Below are 20,482 nucleotides of genomic sequence, written 5' to 3'. Positions count from 1 at the left end.
GGAAGGGTAGAAGATTTTAGTTTAGACGGGCAGCATGTTCGGCACGGGTTTGGAGGGCCGAAGGGCATTTCTTTGTCCTTTGTTATTTGGTCCCTTGATATGCTATCTCCCTCAACAGTATCCAAAACGGTATACCTATTAGAGGGCGCACAGCCACTGAGGATTTCTGCGCTGACTGCCTGCCCTTCCTCGCGTTCACACATCTGTTTACCTGGATCTTGGATGTGGGCACGCTTTCCGCAACCTGCATGCTCCTAAGTGCATCCAACTGCTGTTCCAACCGAACCACGCGCTCTGTGAGGATCTGTCATTGGTTACACTTGCTGCAGATGTAGTCGAACGGAACGCTGGCAGCGTCACAGGTCTGCCACATCTCACAGTTGGAGCACTGCACCGCGCTGAGTGTTATTTAAGCACTAGTTAATTAATTTAAAATAAATACTTGAATTATTGTTGGAATGAGTTAAAATTACCTCTGTTATTCTTTATGATCGTATCGGTCAATGTGCTTCCGGGCACATATCAAGCACTTTTCAGTGAAACGCGTTCCGTATTTATCAAAATATGCCTCCAACATAAGTTCTTCATTCTCTCTACAGTTGTTGCTATTCCATGATGATCCCTAACCTCAATAACTTGATTAATTACAAATTATGATACAGGGTTGGCACGATGTATAACCCGTCTTAAATAATTAACCGGTCCTTGATGTCTTACTTGTTCTTCTACTTCTTCAATGATGATGAGAATGGTTTCGAATTGGTTTCAAAACAAATCGTATCTTTGGAATTGAATAATACCGTCACTTTGAGTGCGATGCATCGGGGCAGCAAACTGGCCTCTTGCTTAGCGAACTCTTGTGCACATTGATTGGCTGCTGGCGGGGGTCTATGACGAGTCTTTACCTTAATTACCTCATATTGTTCTCCGTAGGCGTTCCCGATTACATACGGTATTAATGTAGTTGACGGGAGAGGTTCTTCATCGATTAACACAAACCCTCCAGCTTCCTATATCGGCAAAAATTCAGTCAGTCCATTAGAAACATCCATGCTGTCTGATAAAATGTCATGTGGTTAGACGGTGCGGGGGGGTTCCGGGTAGGTGACTATAAATGTTACTGCTGTTCATCAAACACTCTGAACGCCCGTGGCACTGGGCAGGTTCAATGTTCTTACCTCGAGAACCCACCCTTGATTGTTTTCCACATGATGGCCACATCCGATTTCCCTCACTCCATCCTCAATCGAGGATCCCATTATAAGTTATTTCCGTGGTTCTTTGTGTCTGTCTATTATTCTCTGGTTTCTACTGAGCAATAGGGCACTTCCCCTCCTTCCCTCTTTTTTCTTGGAAGAATTGGCCCCTTCGGACCAGGTTCTGCTACGAGCTGACATTTCAGCTCTTCCCCGCCATTGCTGATGCCTGCAAGGAAAGTGGGTGTAATACTTCTGTCAACAGGAATGTGCTTCCCTTGTAACGTTATCTTTCATAGAGATTTGTGATCTGACTAAGAATTCCATCTCTTATGCGTCCATCTAATAATAATTGGAGAGGTGTCTGTTGTGCTAAAATGGTGTATTCAGGCCAATTGGAGAGCTGAAAAGTTGTTCTGCCCCGGAAACTGTCAGTATGTGGCGTTCAAATGTGGAAAATGCCTGTTCTATTGGGTAGAAGTGCCGCGACGCACAGACAGCCTGTCCCAGTCTCCCGGTACTTTCCTGTAGTAGACCAGCAGAGATAGAACTGTCCATCGCCGCTACTTGAATGTCAAAAGGCAATTCTGGATTCGGTGTTTTTATGGCTGGCGCCTGGGTCAATGTATTTTTTAGTTTACGAATGACCTGTGTGAACAGCTCAGTCCCATTCCAAGGGATGTTTTGATTTTGGTAAATGAGACAACGGTGAAGTTTTTGTTCCTAAACAGTGAATGTGGTTTCAGCAATATCGAAAGAATCCTAAAAAACAATCTGAAGAATTTTAAATCGAGGGTAAAGGGAATTGTCAGGCGGTCTATAACCTTTTCCTTTCTATGTCTCGATTCGTCCAGGTCACCATTGCGCCTAAGAATGCGACCCGGCTTTCCATGATCAGAGCGTGTTGGTTTAACGTTTTGTCCCAGGATGGCGAGAAGGCCAAGCAAATCATCGAGGATATCTGTGTCCCTCTCTCTGGATCTTTTGGAGGAGAAGGCCGTCTACGTACTGAAGTAAAATTTGATGTTTGGAATATGGGAATCCCTGTGGCAAACATGTGCAGGTGTAGTGTTGACCCAAGAAAGTGAAGGGAAACTTACATTGCCATTCCCTTCTGAACGAAATTGACCAACATCCATTCCATGTATCTAAAACAGTAAAATGTCGGGCTCGTGTCGTGTTTTTTTAACTAAAACCTCGGAACTGCTCACAACTGCGGTGGAGGTCACAGGGGTTCTTTTATTCAATTTTCGGTAGTCGATACTTCGGGGCCAGGATTCATCCGGCTTCTTTATTGGCCTGATAGGAGACTTCTTTGATGAGCGTACGGGAAGTTGGACTCTGCACCACTAATCCGGCAATTACTTTCGGCACATTATCTCCTGATAGCTTGGGGAAACCATTTGACTTCTGAGCTTGGGTCCAGCCCCTCTCTAGCGACCTCTGCTGACATTCCGCCCCTATTATATTGGTGTTGGGCTGAAACAGGCTGTCGATTCCAGAGCACTTGTTGCGTCGATAGAAACCCTGACATTCTGCCTGGCTGAACGCACAGATGACCCACGGTACACATTTGATCCATGTATTTTCACACAGAGATCGGGGATAGTGCGTTTAACTCTCCATTAATTTGGTAAACAATACAATTTGCTGTGTCAAAGGATAAACTAAACTTTCACCTTCGCTCGAAGCCGAGGATATCTTCTGTCCAAGGGATAAATCACTCAAGATAGCAGAATGGAAAATCAATATGACTTTCAGTTTAAACTCTAAAGGGTCAGTTTCTCCACCTTGTTGCAAGTGCCGTTGAAACCGCTCAACATGATTTCCCTTTGAATGCACCATTCTATTCGGGGAGATCTGCTGGTGTTAAGTGTGATGCGGGACCCTCCATTATCCGATAGACATTTGCTGGATGCCTCCTACCCAACCGTTCACTAGGCGCTCAATATTCTCACATTTCACGCTGCAGGACCATTCTGTAAAGGCCTGACACCGCCATTGATTTCAAGGCGGGGCGTGGGTAGATTGAGTTAGGAGCGGGCGCCCCTCAAAACTAGGAGATTTATCTTTCATGCATACTCGTTCCTTTTGATTTCTTTCAGGCCCGTCAGAGGACTGTAGAGGTTTCTCAGGACCTTGTGAATAATGATTAGGTTCGCGAGGGTTTTGGAAATAAGTGACGGAGTCGGTCACAAATATAATTCGGGCCGGTTGACGCTCGTCCTTGTCTTGTCAGTGGAGCGGGATGTGTCCTGCTTGTGGGTTCACCATGTCTCTTAACTGGACGGGTTTCTCGGGATAGGGAGAGGAATGTAGCTGTATTCTTATCTCTTTGTGTCCTCCGACATTTTCCCAGATTTCCCCATACGCCCGAGTTGGAGCAACAACATTTTGCCATTTTGGGGGCGATCCCCGTGGCCTGAGCTTCCCTTTTCCGTGCTCGGGATCTACGGTGGTGGAGTCATGTCGCAGCGTGTGTTGAATAGGAAGGTTCAACAGATTCCCAAGTTTTCTGACCATCTTGGGTTGCATGTGAGACGAATGCATTAGTCAACCTTGTGTTATCTGTGGTGCGGGTGTCTTGTCAGAACGAATAATTTTGACCCGAGTTGTGATCTCTGGAAACTCACCACTGTTGGCATTACAGAGTTTGCTACAAAGTTTATAATTCGCCCCTGTCTTGTTCATCTTGTTCACTGGACACACCTCAATTCCTCGGCGTCACTCTGATATCCATGGCTGATTGTCAGATTTTATTCATGTCTGAATAACATTGAAAATAGTTAACTGCACCTGCGTTTTCGCTGCTCAGGTTGTTATTATTCCCTGAAGGACATTAGTGAGCCAGCTGGGTTTTTACGGCAATCGATTTGTCTCATGGTCACCGTTCGGCATTTTTTTCTGTATATGTATTGGATTCAATCCCTCCAAATGCCCTGGTTGCATTCAAACCAAGAACCCCAGAGCATTTCCCTGCGTTCCTGAATTACGACTAACTGCTTTTGTCAGATAATGGAAATCGGATCAGCCTCCGTGGACGTAAATTGGTTCCCTTGAGAGATTCCAAATTTTAAATGAGAACGTGGAACATACAGTGCAGAAGTCGGCCGTTCGGCACATCGAGCCTGCACCGACACGCTTAAGCCCTCCCTTGCCCCCAATCCCCGGAACCCAATAACCCCTCCTAACCTTTTTGGAGACTAAGGGCAATTTATCAAGGCCAATCCACCTAACCTGCACGTCTTTGGACTGTGGGAGGAAACCGGAGCACCCGGAGGAAACCCACGCACACGCGGGGCGAACGTGCAGACTCTGCACAGACAGTGACCCAGTGGGTACTCGAACATGGGACTCCGTCGCTGTGAGGCCACAGTGCTATCCACTTGTCCTACCGTGCTGCCCACTTTCTTTAAACCAAGACTCCTTTCAAGGTGCTCCTTTCAAAGTATCTTCGGCAGCATCGCTTTGGCAACTGAGAGAGATCAGCGGCTCCAGAGGGTGGGAGGCGAGATATTGAAATGTGACATTCACAGCCTGGCATGTTACAACAATGGCTGTGACTGTGAGAACAATGGATTGGAATGATACAACAATGAGTCTGAGAACAGTCGGTAGGAATACTACATCAATGGATGAGAATCTGGAAGCAATCCTAGTTGACCAGAATCTGAGCACGAAAGACTGGAATGTTCCAACAGTAAACGGGAGTATATTCGGAGCGCTTTACCAAGTTTCTACATTTTATAAATTGATGTCATTGGAAAAACGGACCTATTTCGCACTCCAGATCATTTAGGCGGGTTACTATTCCTTTCTCGCTGGGTTCGATGACCCTGGTAAGAAACATTATGTGATATTAATTTTCCAATGTATTGTTAACCACGGGATTTTGTTGTCATTGATATTTGGATGTGAAAATGCATTTTGTGAAGTTCAATCTGAAGCACCTTTACCTCTCCATCAATGTAGTTTCACTGATCTGTCAAATGTCTGAGTCTTAAAAGAAGACAGTTCACAATCTGGGAGGTAAGTCTCTCCTTTAAAAACACTTGTCTTTGCAGGAGCGGGCCAGTCGATTTCAGAGGGAGCGGTGCGTTAGTGATTTCTGGGAGACCTTCACAGGAGCAGGCTAGTCAATTTCAGCGGTAAACACTTACCTGGTCCCGTTTTCGGTCCCTCTTTGCTGTTTCTTTTAATTTTAGTGTTTAAGGCGGGAACAGGAAGTTCGACCCGCGGACTTCTGGGAAGACCCTCACCAATAAATTCTGGTGGAGAGGAAACCCGAGACACTACACGTGTAGTGTCTCCCACCCGCCCTCCTCCTCTAACCTAATAATAAAACCCATTGGTGTGAGGTAAGTACCATATTTTATTTTTATTTTTTTTTAAACAAAAATGTAATTTAGTTGTCAGCCAGATCTTGGTAGAAAGTTAGAGGGATGGCAGGGAAGGGAGTGCAATGTTCCTCCTGCAGGATGTTTGAGGTGATGGATGCCGTTAGTGTCCCTGCTGATTTTACCTGCAGGAAGTGCTGCCATCTCCAGCTCCTCCAAGACCGAGTTAGGGAACTGGAGCTGGTGTTGAAAGAACTTCGGATCATTCGGGAGGCAGAGGGGGTCATAGATAGCAGCTTCAGGGAATTAGTTACACCAAATATTGGAGATAGATGGGTAAGAGGGACTGGGAAAAAGCAGTCAGTGCAGGGATCCCCTGCGGTCGTTCCCCTGAGAAACAAGTATACCGCTTTGGATACTTGTGGGGAGGGTCAACTTACCAGGGGTAAGCAATGGGGTACGGGCCTCTGGCACGGAGTCTGTCCCTGTTGCTCAGAAGGGAAGGGGGGAGAGGAGCAGAGCATTAGTAACTGGGGACTCGATAGTCAGGGGCACAGATAGGAGATTTTGTGGGAGCGTGAGAGACTCACGTTTGGTATGTTGCCTCCCAGGTGCAAGGGTATGTGATGTCTCGGATCGTGTCTTCTGGGTCCTTAGGGGGAGGAGGAGCAGCCCCAAGTCGTGGTCCACATTGACACTAACGACATAGGTAGGAAAGGGGCAAAGGATGTCAGGCAGGCTTTCAGGGAGCTAGGACAGAAGCTCAGAACTAGAACAAAAAGAGTTGTTATCTCTGGGTTGTTGCCCGTGCCACGTGATAGTGAGAGGAGGAATAGGGAGAGAGAACAATTAAACACGTGGCTACGGGGATGGTGCAGGCGGGAGGGTTTCAGATTTCTGGATGACTGGGGCTCTTTCTGGGGAAGGTGGGTCCTCGACAGACAGGATGGTCTACATCTGAACCTGAGGGGCACAAATATCCTGGAGGGGGAGATTTGTTAGTGCTCTTTTTTTTTTTTTTTTGGGGGGGGGGGGTTAAACTAATGCAGCAGGGGCATGGGAACCTGGATTGTAGTTTTAGGGTATGGGAGAATGAGAGTATAGAGGTCAGGAGCACAGATTTGACGTCGCAGGAGGGGGCCAGTGTTCAGGTAGGTGGTTTGAAGTGTGTCTACTTCAATGCCAGGAGTATACGAAATAAGGTAGGGGAACTGGCAGCATGGGTTGGTAGCTGGGACTTCGATGTTGTGGCCATTTCGGAGACATGGATAGAGCAGGGACAGGAATGGATGTTGCAGGTTCCGGGGTTTAGGTGTTTTAGTCAGCTCAGAGGCATGGGATTCAGGGTGATTTAGCAGTTTGGATCAGAAATTGGCTAGCTAAAAGAAGACAGAGGGTGGTGGTTGATGGGAAATGTTCAGAATGGAGTTCAGTTACAAGTGGAGTACCACAAGGATCTGTTCTGGGGCAGTTGCTGTTTGTCATTTTTATCAATGACCTAGAGGAAGGCGCAGAAGGGTGGGTGAGTAAATTTGCAGACGATACTAAAGTCGGTGGTGTTGTCGATAGTGTGGACGGATGTAGCAGGTTACAGAGGGATATGGATAAGCTGCAGAGCTGGGCTGAGAGGTGGCAAATGGAGTTTAATGTAGAGAAGTGTGAGGTGATTCACTTTGGAAGTAATAACAGGAATGCGGAATATTTGGCTAATGGTAAAGTTCTTGGAAGTGTGGATGAGCAGAGGGATCTAGGTGTCCATGTACATAGATCCCTGAAAGTTGCCACCCAGGTTGATAGAGTTGTGAAGAAGGCCTATGGAATGTTGGCCTTTATTGTTAGAGGGATTGAGTTCCGGAGTCAGGAGGTCATGTTGCAGCTGTACAGATGGGTTGATCAGTGGGTTGGATAGGGTGGACAGTGAGAGCCTTCTCCCGCGTATGGAAATGGCTGGCACGAGGGGACATAGCTTTAAACTGAGGGGTAATAGATATAGGACAGAGGTCAGAGGTAGGTTATTTACGCAAAGAGTAGTGAGGCCGTGGAATGCCCTACCTGCTACAGTAGTGAACTCGCCAACATTGAGGGCATTTAAAAGTTTATTGGATAAACATATGGATGATAATGGCATAGTGTAGGTTAGATGGCTTTTGTTTCGGTGCAACATCGTGGGCCGAAGGGCCTGTACTGCGCTGTATCATTAAAAACAAAATCTATGCAATTGCTTTCACATTGAGGGGAGTCCAGACCCCACATCATCTCCAGTACCAAAACTGTATTTTATCACTTCCAGAATATCACTTCCCCAATTCTGCCTTCGAAAACCCCTTCACATATTCTCAAAATGTCTCTTTGTTACAGTAGGACTCGAGAACTCCAATGCCATCAGCGAAACACTTCAGGTTACCAAACGTTGCAGCGCACAGAACATCCATACATCTGTAATCTGATCTGTAAATCACAGAAAATCAGTTCAATCAACATTCTGATGCATGATGTAGAGTTAGCGGCGTTGGACGAGGGTTGGCAGAATAAGAAATCTTACAACAGCAGGTTAAAGTACAACATTTTTGTTTCGATACACTAGTTTTCGGAGCGCAGCTCCTTCCTTAGGTCCATCCTCACCTCAGAAAGGAGCTGCGCTCCGAAAATAGTGACTCGAAACAGACCTGTTGGACTTTAACCTGGTGATGTTAGACTTTATTCTGATGCAAGCATCCGTACATCTGTTCCCGTTCGCGCTGCTCATTGACTTTTTCCATATTAAAGCATTTTGGAGATAGTGACCACAATTCTGTGACTTTCACTTTAGTAATGGAGAGGGATAGGTACGTGCAACAGGGCAAGGTTTACAATTGGGGGAAGGGTAACTATGATGTTGTCAGACAAGAATTGAAGTGCATAAGTTGGGGACATAGGCTGGCAGGGAAGGACACAAGTGAAATGTGGAACTTGTTCAAGGAACAGGTGCTACGTGTCCTTGATTTGTATGTTCCTGTCAGGCAGGGAAGAGATGTTCGAGTGAGGGAACCATGGTTGACAAGAGAGGTTGAATGTCTTGTTAAGAGGAAAAAGGAGACTTACGTAAGGCTGAGGAAACAAGGTTCAGACAGGGCATTGGAGGGATACAAGATAGCCAGGAGGGAACTGAAGAAAGGGATTATGAGAGCTAAGAGAGGGCATGAACAATCTTTGGCGGGTAGGATCAAGGAAAACCCCAAGGCCTTTTACACATATGTGAGAAATATGAGAATGACTAGAGTGAGGGTAGGTCCGATCAAGGACAGTAGCGGGAGATTGTGTATTGAGTCTGAAGAGATAGGAGAGGTCTTGAACGAGTACTTTTCTTCTGTATTTACAAATGAGAGGGGCGATATTGTTGGAGAGGACAGTGTGAAACAGATTGGTAAGCTCGAGGAAATACTCGTTAGGAAGGAAGATGTGTTGGGCATTTTGAAAAACTTGAGGATAGACAAGTCCCCCGGGCCTGACGGGATATATCCAAGGATTCTATGGGAAGCAAGAGATGAAATTGCAGAGCCGTTGGCAATGATCTTTTCGTCCTCACTGTCAACAGGGGTGGTACCAGGGAATTGGAGAGTGGCGAATGTCGTGCCCCTGTTCAAAAAAGGGACTAGGGATAACCCTGGGAATTACAGGCCAGTTAGTCTTACTTCGGTGATAGGCAAAGTAATGGAAAGGGTACTGAAGGATAGGATTTCTGAGCATCTGGAAAGACACTGCTTGATTAGGGATAGTCAGCACGGATTTGTGAGGGGTCGGTCTTGCCTTACAAGTCTTATTGAATTCTTTGAGGAGGTGACCAAGCATGTGGATGAAGGTAAATCTGTGGATGTAGTGTACATGGATTTTAGTAAGGCATTTGATAAGGTTCCCCCTGGTAGGCTTATGCAGAAAGTAAGGAGGCATGGGATAGTGGGAAATTTGGCCAGTTGGATAACGAACTGGCTAATCGATAGAAGTCAGAGAGTGGTGGTGGATGGTAAATATTCAGCCTGGATCCCAGTTACCAGTGGCGTAACGCAGGGATCAGTTCTGGGTCCTCTGCTGTTTGTGATTTTCATGAATGACATGGATGAGGGAGTTGAAGGGTGGGTCAGTAAATTTGCAGACGATACGAAGATTGGTGGAGTTGTGGATAGTGAGGATGGCTGTTGTCGGCTGCAAAGAGACATAGATAGGATGCAGAGCTGGGCTGAGAAGTGGCAGAAGGAGTTTAACCCTGAAAAGTGTGAGGTTGTCCATTTTGGAAGGACAAATATGAATGCGGAATACAGTGTTAACGGTAGAGTTCTTGGCAATGTGGAGGAGCAGAGAGATCTTGGGATCTATGTTCATACATCTTTGAAAGTTGCCACTCAAGTGGATAGAGCTATGAAGAAGGCCAATGGTGTGCTCGCGTTCATTAACAGAGGGATTGAATTTAAGAGCCGTGAGGTGATGATGCAGCTGTACAAAACTTTGGTAAGGCCACATTTGGAGTAATGTGTACAGTTCTGGTCGCCTCATTTTAGGAAGGATGTGGAAGCTTTGGAAAAAGTGCAAAGAAGATTTACCAGAATGTTGCCTGGAATGGAGAGTAGGTCTTACGATGAAAGGTTGAGGGTGCTAGGCCTTTTCTCATTAGAGCGGAGAAGGATGAGGGGCGACTTGATAGAGGTTTATAAGATGATCAGGGGAATAGATAGAGTAGACAGTCAGAGACTTTTTCCCCGGGTGGAACAAACCATTACAAGGGGACATAAATTTAAGGTGGAAGATATAGGAGGGATATCAGAGGTAGGTTCTTTACCCAGAGAGTAGTGGGGGCATGGAATGCACTGCCTGTGAAGTAGTTGAGTCGGAAACATTAGGGACCTTCAAGCAGCTATTGGATAGGTACATGGATTACGGTAAAATGATATAGTGTAGATTTATTTGTTCTTAAGGGCAGCACGGTAGCATTGTGGATAGCACAATGCTTCACAGCTCCAGGGTCCCAGGTTCGATTCCGGCTTGGGTCACTGTTTGTGCGGAGTCTGCACGTCCTCCCCGTGTCTGCGTGTGTTTCCTCCGGATGCTCCGGTTTCCTCCCACAGTCCAAAGATGTGCAGGTTAGGTGAATTGGCCAAAGATAAATTGCCCTTAATGTCCAAAATTGCCCTTGGTGTTGGGCGGAGATGTTGAGTTTGGGTAGGGTGGTCTTTCCAGGAGCCGGTGCAGACTCAAAGGGCCGAATGGCCTCCTTCTGCACTGTAAATTCAATGATAGAACATAGAACATAGAACAATACAGCGCAGTACAGGCCCTTCGGCCCACGATGTTGCACCGAAACAAAAGCCATCTAACCTACACTATGCCATTATCATCCATATGTTTATCCAATAAACTTTTAAATGCCCTCAATGTTGGCGAGTTCACTACTGTAGCAGGTAGGGCATTCCACGGCCTCACTACTCTTTGCGTAAAGAACCTACCTCTGACCTCTGTCCTATATCTATTACCCCTCAGTTTAAAGTTATGTCCCCTCGTGCCAGCCATATCCATCCGCGGGAGAAGGCTCTCACTGTCCACACTATCCAACCCCCTGATCATTTTGTATGCCTCTATTAAGTCTCCTCTTAACCTTCTTCTCTCCAACGAAAACAACCTCAAGTCCATCAGCCTTTCCTCATAAGATTTTCCCTCCATACCAGGCAACATCCTGGTAAATCTCCTCTGCACCCGCTCCAAAGCCTCCACGTCCTTCCTATAATGCGGTGACCAGAACTGTACGCAATACTCCAAATGCGGCCGTACCAGAGTTCTGTACAGCTGCAACATGACCTCCCGACTCCGGAACTCAATCCCTCTACCAATAAAGGCCAACACTCCATAGGCCTTCTTCACAACCCTATCAACCTGGGTGGCAACTTTCAGGGATCTATGTACATGGACACCTAGATCCCTCTGCTCATCCACACTTTCAAGAACTTTACCATTAGCCAAATATTCCGCATTCCTGTTATTCCTTCCAAAGTGAATCACCTCACACTTCTCTACATTAAACTCCATTTGCTACCTCTCAGCCCAGCTCTGCAGCTTATCTATATCCCTCTGTAACCTGCTACATCCTTCCACACTATCGACAACACCACCGACTTTAGTATCGTCTGCAAATTTACTCACCCACCCTTCTGCGCCTTCCTCGAGGTCATTGATAAAAATGACAAACAGCAACGGCCCCAGAACAGTTCCTTGTGGTGCTCCACTTGTGACTGTACTCCATTCTGAACATTTCCCATCAACCACCACCCTCTGTCTTCTTTCAGCTAGCCAATCTCTGATCTACATCTCTAAATCACCCTCAATCCCCAGCCTCCGTATTTTTTGCAATAGCCTACCGTGGGGAACCTTATCAAACGCTTTGCTGAAATCCATATACACCACATCAACTGCTGTACCCTCGTCTTCCTGTTCAGTCACCTTCTCAAAGAACTCAATAAGGTTTGTAAGGCATGACCTACCCTTCACAAAGCCATGCTGACTATCCCTGATCATATTATTCCTGTCTAGATGATTATAAATCTTGTCTCTTATAATCCCCTCCAAGACTTTACCCACTACAGACGTGAGGCTCACCGGTCTATAGTTGCCGGGGTTGTCTCTGCTCCCCTTTTTGAACAAAGGGACCACATTTGCTGTCCTCCAGTCCTCTGGCACTATTCCTGTAGCCAATGATGACATAAAAATCAAAGCCAAAGGTCGAGCAATCTCTTCCCTGGCCTCCCAGAGAATCCTAGGATAAATCCCATCAGGTCCCGGGGACTTTTCTATTTTCAGCCTGCCCAGAATTGCCAACACCTCTTCCCTACATACCTCAATGCCATCTATTCTATTAGCCTGGGGCTCAGCATTCTCCTCCACAACATTATCTTTTTCCTGAGTGAATACTGACAAAAAATATTCATTTAGTATCTCGCCTATCTCTTCAGACTCCACACACAATTTCCCATCCCTGTCCTTGACTGGTCGTACTCTTTCCCTAGTCATTCGCTTATTCCTGACATACCCATCGAAAGCTTTTGGGTTTTCCTTGAACCTTCCTGCCAAATACTTCTCATGTCCCCTCCTTGCTCGTCTTAGCTCTCTCTTTAGATCCTTCCTCGCTACCTTGTAACTATCAATCGCCCCAACCGAAACTTCACACTTCATCTTCACATAGGCCTCCTTCTTCCTCTTAACAAGAGATTCCACTTCCTTGGTTCCCTCGCTCGACGCCTTTCTCCCTGTCTGACCGGTACATACTTATCAAGAACACGCAGTAGCTGATCCTTGAACAAGCCCCACTTATCCAGTGTGCACAACACTTGCAGCCTACTTCTCCACCTTATCCCCCCCCCCCCAAGTCACGTCTCATGGCATCATAATTGCCCTTCCCCCAGCTATAACTCTTGCCCTGCGGTGTATACTTATCCCTTTCCATCATTAACGTAAACGTCACCGAATTGTGGTCACTGTCCCCAAAGCGCTCTCCTACCTCCAAATCCAACACCTGGCCTGGTTCATTACCCAAAACCAAATCCAACGTGGCCTCGCCTCTTGTTGGCCTGTCAACATATTGTTTCAGGAAACCCTCCTGCACAATGATAATCTATGATTAATCTAGGACAAATGTTCGGCACAACATCGTGGGCCGAAGTGCCTGTTCTGTGCTGTATTTTCTATGTTCTATGTTCTATGTTCTTTGTCGCAATCTCCGCCTCTCTGTGTCACCAGGGGCCTGCACTGAGAGTGTTAAGTGGCTGGACGAGAGAGCTTTCTAGCTGGGTAAAAAACAGCGAGTTCAAGTGGTGAGTTCTAACGGGTTATAAGGGTGTAACTAGTAGTTAAACTGATCTTCAATTGCAAGCTAGATTAGCCCTCAAATCGGGTAATTGAAAGCTGCTCGTTTGGCTAGTTGTATTCCTGAAACAGGATTCAGATGAGTTACACTCATCTGTACCTGTTGGATTGTGCAACTGGTTTAATCCTGTTTCGAGGCCATTGGATATTGAGACCGATAAACAGGAAAGACACGCAGTACTGTTTTCTGCACTATTTGGCAGTACTGATTGTCTGCATTGTGAGTGCTACTTGGCAGGACGAGAGTGCTTTAGAGTTGGGTGGAAAACACGGAGTTGGGTGAAACTGGGAGACGGTGAAACCGAAATATCGGACGCAGAGCTGAGCAGGAGATTATCGAACAGGCCCCGGGAATGTAAAGCGGTTTCATGATTCACTGACTCAGTGTTCTGAATTAGTGTGGGGGGGGGGGGTGAAAAGTGTAATCACAGGAAGATGTGAATTGCCTAACGAATAAGTCTCTGTTCAAATTTGAAAATTCATTTCAAATGTCTGGTTATGAATTGTTCATATTGAGGTAATGGGGGAACATTAAAAACGTTTTAAACAGTTAACAAAATTAAAATCGAATTCAATAAACGACAGATTGAGGGTCGTGTGTTTTTCCTGCATGATGTAAGAGCTGGTGGAGCTCATTGTGGTTCCTAGTAACCACATCTGTAGTAAATGTTGTTCGCTCGTGGAACTCCGGCTCAGATTTGATGAGTCGGACTCTGAGATTCAGGCGTTGCGACAGATTAGGGAGGGCGAGAAGTAACTAGACACCGTGTTCCAGAAGACTGTCAGACCACTTAGACTCACTACCGTGAATGCAGCCAGCGGTCAGGGACAGCAGCATGTGGCTGCGACTGAGGCAGGTCGAGCGGATCGCATCTTCAGGGATGGAGGAGCCTCAGCTCGTGACCTTGTCCAAAAGGTACATGGTACTGGCTCCATTGTTGATGGGGACAAGGATTGTCGGGAGGATGAGTTAGCTGACCACTGTGCCGTGGTACTGGAGGCCATTCAAGCGGGGAAGCAAAATGACAAGTGGTAGCAGTAGGGGATTCAATGATCAGGGAGAGAAAGAGCATCTTTTGTAAGCAGGACCAAGATTGCCGCATGGTATGTTGCCTGCCCAGTGCCAGGGTGAGGGACATCTCTAACTGGCTTGAAATGATATTTGAGTGGGAGGGGGAGAATCCAGTTGTAGTGGCCTATTATTATTATTATCATGAACTAGGAACAAAATTAACGAACATGTCCTCAAGAGTTATACTATCTGGATTACTACCCTAGGCATCTGAAAAATGGCATAGGAATGAGAAAATTAGGGAAATAAACACGCAGCTAAAGGAGTGGTCGAGGAAAGGGGAGTTACATTTCTTGCGGCACTGGCATCAGTATGGGGACAGGAGGCATAGGTTCCATTGAGGACTGGGAACATTGTTCTGGCGGAACGGAGAAAATAGGGTGGTCACAGCGTTTAAACTGGCAAATAACGGAGACGGAAAAGGTAAAACTACAAGATGTGTAATGGTTAATCGGAACCAGAACAGCAGGTCAGCATGTGAGGGGAAGGTAGAGATTAATAGAACAAACAGTCAGGGCTTGCCAATCTGCTGCGAAGGCGGAAGGACACGGGAAAAAATGTAAGGTGATATAGGGAGCGAAAGTTGTGGATGAGGCACATTGTTACCAGAGATTAATGAAGGAGGTCAGAATGTGTGAAAAGCATAGTGCGCAAGAAAACCCTTCAAGTGAAAGACAAATCAGACGGACAGATTTGGAAACCTTGTACCTGAATACACGCAGTATTCAGAATAAGGTCAATGAGCTGACAGCACAAATAGATACAAATGGGTGTGATTTGGTGGGGATGACTGAACAATTGTAGCAGGAGGACCGGGACTGGGAGATAAATGTCCAAGAGAACTCAGTATTCTGAAAGGATAGACAGAATGGAACAGGAGGTGGAGTTGCTGTATTGGATAAAGAGAATATAAAGACTGTATTTAGAATTGATATTGGCACAAAGGGCCAAGATGCTGATTATGAGGCTGTATAAGGCTCCGGTCAGGCCCCATTTGGAGTATTGTGACCAGTTCTGGGCCCCGTATCAAAGGAAGGATGTGCTGGCCTTGGAAAGGGTCCAAAGGAAGTTCATAAGAATGATCTCAGGAATGAAGAAATTGTCATATGAGGAACGGTTGAGGACTCTGGGTCTGTACTCATAGGAGTTTAGAAGGATGAGGGGAATCTTATTGAAACTTACAGGCCACTGCCTGGATACAGCGGACGTGGTGAGGATGTTTCCACTTGGAGGAAAAACTAGAACCAGAGTACACCATCTCAGACTACATTTGAAACTGAGATGAGGGGGGATTTCCTCAGCCCGATGCTGGTGAATCTGTGGAATTCTTTACCGCAGAAGGCTGTGGAGTCCAGATCATTGAGTTCCTTTAAGGCAGAATTAAATAGGTTCTTGATTAGTAAGGGGATCAGGGGTTATGAGGAGATGGCAGGAGAATGGGAATGAGAAACTATCAGGCATGATTTAATGGCGGAGCAGACTCGATGGTCCGAAAGGCCTTATTCTGCTCCTTTGTCTTATGGCCTTATGGGCAACACACTGGCCTCTTGCTTTGCTAACTGATCTGCACTTAGATTGCCTGCTGGGGAGGGCCAATGGCGAGTCATTGCCTTAATTACCCCACTGTGATGCCCTTGGGCGTTCTCGATTACATATTTTGTTAATGCGGTTAACGGGAGAGGCTGTTCATCGGTTAACACAAATCCTCCAGCTTCCGATATCGGCGAACAGTCAGTCAGTACTTGAGAAACATACATGCTGTCTGAAAGAATGTCATGTGGTGGGGGGTGGGGGGGGATAATATTCCGTGTAGGTGACGACAAATGTTACTGCTGTTCATTAGACAGTCTGAGCGCTGATGTCACTGGATAGGTTCGATGTTCTTACCTCCAGCACCTGCCCTTGATTGTTCTCCATATGATTGCAACATCCGGATTCCCTCACTCCATCATCAATCCAGGATCCGCCTATACAATGTGTGAGTGGGTTTTTGTGTCTGTCTACTGTTCTCTGGTTTCTAATGTGCTATTCGGTACTACCCCTCCTTTGTTTTGGCAGAATCGGTCCCTTGGGACTAGGTGCTGCCACAAAGTGGTATTCTAGCGCTTCCCCGGCATTACTGATGTCTACAAGGAAAGTGGGTACAAGACTTCTGTTAACGGGAGTGGCCTAACCTTATCACGTTAACTCTCATCGGGCATTGTGATTCTGCCTAATAATTCCACCTTTTATTCGTCCATCTAATAATAACTGGGGGGGGGGGGGGCAGTTCTGCAAAAATAGTTAGTGGATTGAGGCCAAATATATCGGTGAAAAGTTGGATTGCCCCGGAAACTGCCAGTACGTGGCATTCAAATGTGGAATATTCCTGTTGTGTCGGACGGAAGGGTGAGGACGCAGACGCAGCCGGTCCCAGCCTCCCGGGCCTTTCCTGTACTAGACCGGCAGAGATAGTAGCGTCCATCGCCGCTACGTGAATGTCAAAATGAAATTCTGGATTCGATGTCTGTACGGCTGGCGCCTTTTTAGTTCAGGGATGACCTGTGTGAACAGCACTGTCCCAGTCCAAGGGGTGTTCTTTGTTTGGTAAATAAAACAACGGTGAAGATCTTTGATCCAAAACTGTCCAAGTGGTTTAGACAATATCATAACAGTCCTAAAATACAATCTTAAGTGTTTTAAATCGGGGCTAATAAGGTGGGTGAACTTAAGGCATGGATCGGTACTTGGGACTACGATGTGGTGGCCATCACGGAAACTTGGATAGAAGAGGGGCAGAAATGGTTGTTGGAGGTCCCTGGTTATAGATGTTTCAATAAGATTAGGGAGGGTGGTAAAAGAGGTGGGGGTGGCATTATTAATTAGAGAAAGTATAACAGCTGCAGAAAGGCAGTTTGAGGAGTATCACCCTATTGAGGTAGTATGGGTTGAAGTCAGAAATAGGAAAGGAGCAGTCACCTTGTTAGGAGTTTTCTATAGGCCCCCCAATAGTAGCAGAGATGTGGAGGAACAGATTGGGAAACAGATTTTGGAAAGGTGCAGAAGTCATAGGGTAGTAGTCATGGGCGACTTTAACTTCCCAAATATTGAGTGGAAACTCTTTAGATCAAATAGTTTGGATGGGGTGGTGTTTGTGCAGTGTGTCCAGGAAGCTTTTCTAACACAGTATGTAGATTGTCCAACCAGAGGAGGGGCAATATTGGATTTACTACTGGGTAATGAACCAGGGCAAGTGATAGATTTGTTAGTGGGGGAGCATTTTGGAGATAGTGACCACAATTCTGTGACTTTCACTTTAGTAATGGAGAGGGATAGGTACGTGCAACAGGGCAAGGTTTACAATTGGGGGAAGGGTAAATACGATGTTGTCAGACAAGAATTGAAGTGCATAAGTTGGGAACATAGGCTGGCAGGGAAGGACACAAGTGAAATGTGGAACTTGTTCAAGGAACAGGTGCTACGTGTCCTTGATATGTATGTCCCTGTCAGGCAGGGAAGAGATGGTCGAGTAAGGGAACCATGGTTGACAAGAGAGGTTGAATGTCTTGTTAAGAGGAAAAAGGTGACTTATGTAAGGCTGAGGAAACAAGGTTCAGACAGGGCATTGGAGGGATACAAGATAGCCAGGAGGGAACTGAAGAAAGGGATTAGGAGAGCTAAGAGAGGGCATGAACAATCTTTGGCGGGTAGGATCAAGGAAAACCCCAAGGCCTTTTACACATATGTGAGAAATATGAGAATGACTAGAGCGAGTGTAGGTCCGATCAAGGACGGTAGCGGGAGATTGTGTATTGAGTCTGAAGAGATAGGAGAGGTCTTAAATGAGTACTTTTCTTCTGTATTTACAAATGAGAGGGGAGATATTGTTGGAGAGGACAGTGTGAAACAGATTGGTAAGCTCGAGGAAATACTTGTTAGGAAGGAAGATGTGTTGGGCATTTTGAAAAACTTGAGGATAGACAAGTCCCCCGGGCCTGACGGGATATATCCAAGGATTCTATGGGAAGCAAGAGATGAAATTGCAGAGCCGTTGGCAATTATCTTTTCGTCCTCACTGTCAACAGGGGTGGTACCAGGGGATTGGAGAGCGGCGAATGTCGTGCCCCTGTTCAAAAAAGGAACTAGGGATAACCCTGGGAATTACAGGCCAGTTAGTCTTACTTCGGTGGTAGGCAAAGTAATGGAAAGGGTACTGAAGGATAGGATTTCTGAGCACCTGGAAAGACACTGCTTGATTAGGGATAGTCAGCACGGATTTGTGAGGGGTAGGTCTTGCCTTACAAATCTTATTGAATTCTTTGAGGAGGTGACCAAGCATGCGGATGAAGGTAAAGCAGTGGATGTAGTGTACATGGATTTTAGTAAGGCATTTGATAAAGTTCCCCATGGTAGGCTTCTGCACAAAGTAAGGAGGCATGGGATAGTGGGAAATTTGGCCAGTTGGATAACGAACTGGCTAACCGATAGAAGTCAGAGAGTGGTGGTGGATGGCAAATATTCAGCCTGGATCCCAGTTACCAGTGGTGTACCGCAGGGATCAGTTCTGGGTCCTCTGCTGTTTGTGATTTTCATTAATGACTTGGATGAGGGAGTTGAAGGGTGGGTCAGTAAATTTGCAGACGAATCGAAGATTGGTGGAGTTGTGGATAGTAAGGAGGGCTGTTGTCGGCTGCAAAGAGACATAGATAGGATGCAGAGCTGGGCTGAGAAGTGGCAGATGGAGTTTAACCCTGAAAAGTGTGAGGTTGTCCATTTTGGAAGGACAAATATGAATGCGGAATACAGGGTTAACGGTAGAGTTCTTGGCATTGTGGAGGAGCAGAGAGACCTTGGGGTCTATGTTCATACATCTTTGAAAGTTGCCACTCAAGTGGATAGAGCTGTGAAGAAGGCCTATGGTGTGCTCGCGTTCATTAACAGAGGGATTGAATTTAAGAGCCATGAGGTAATGATGCAGCTGTACAAAACCTTGGTAAGGCCACATTTGGAGTACTGTGTACAGTTCTGGTCGCCTCATTTTAGGAAGGATGTGGAAGCTCTGGAAAAGGTGCAAAGAAGATTTACCAGGATGTTGCCTGGAATGGAGAGTAGGTCTTACGAGGAAAGGTTGAGGGTGCTAGGCCTTTTCTCATTAGAGCGGAGAAGGATGAGGGGCGACTTGATAGAGGTTTATAAGATGATCAGGGGAATAGATAGAGTAGACAGTCAGAGACTTTTTCCCCAGGTGGAACACACCATTACAAGGGGACATAAATTTAAGGTGAAAGGTGGAAGATATAGGAGGGATATCAGAGGTAGGTTCTTTACCCAGAGAGTAGTGGGGGCATGGAATGCACTGCCTGTGGAAGTAGTTGAGTCGGAAACATTAGGGACCTTCAAGCAGCTGTTGGATAGGTACATGGATTACGGGAAAATGATATAGTGTAGATTTATTTGTTCTTAAGGGCAGCACGGTAGCATTGTGGATAGCACAATTGCTTCACAGATCCATGGTCCCAGGTTCGATTCCAGCTTGGGTCATTGTCTGTGCGGAGTCTGCACGTCCTCCCCGTGTCTGCGTGGGTTTCCTCCGGGTGCTCCGGTTTCCTCCCACAGTCCAAAGATGTGCGGGTTAGGTGAATTGGCCAATGATAAATTGCCCTTAATGTCCAAATTGCCCTTGGTGGTGGGTGGAGGTGTTGAGTTTGGGTAGGGTGCTCTTTCCAAGAGCTGGTGCAGACTCAAGGGGCCGAATGGCCTCCTTCTGCACTGTAAATTCAATGATAATCTATGATTAATCTAGGACAAAGGTTCGGCACAACATCGTGGGCCGAAGGGCCTGTTCTGTGCTGTATTTTCTATGTTCTATGTTCTTAATAGGAATTGTCAGCTGGTCTATAGCTTTTTCCTTTCTACCTCTCATTTCACACAGATCACCATAGCGGCTATGATTGTCATCCGTCTTTTCATCATCCCAGAATTTTGGGTTAACGTTTTGTCCCAGGATGGCGGAGAGG

Source organism: Scyliorhinus torazame, chromosome 23 (genome assembly GCF_047496885.1).
Source record: "Scyliorhinus torazame isolate Kashiwa2021f chromosome 23, sScyTor2.1, whole genome shotgun sequence".
Classification (NCBI taxonomy): domain Eukaryota; kingdom Metazoa; phylum Chordata; class Chondrichthyes; order Carcharhiniformes; family Scyliorhinidae; genus Scyliorhinus; species Scyliorhinus torazame.
The sequence above is the reverse complement of the archived record's forward strand: the minus strand, read 5'-3'. Positions refer to the sequence as shown.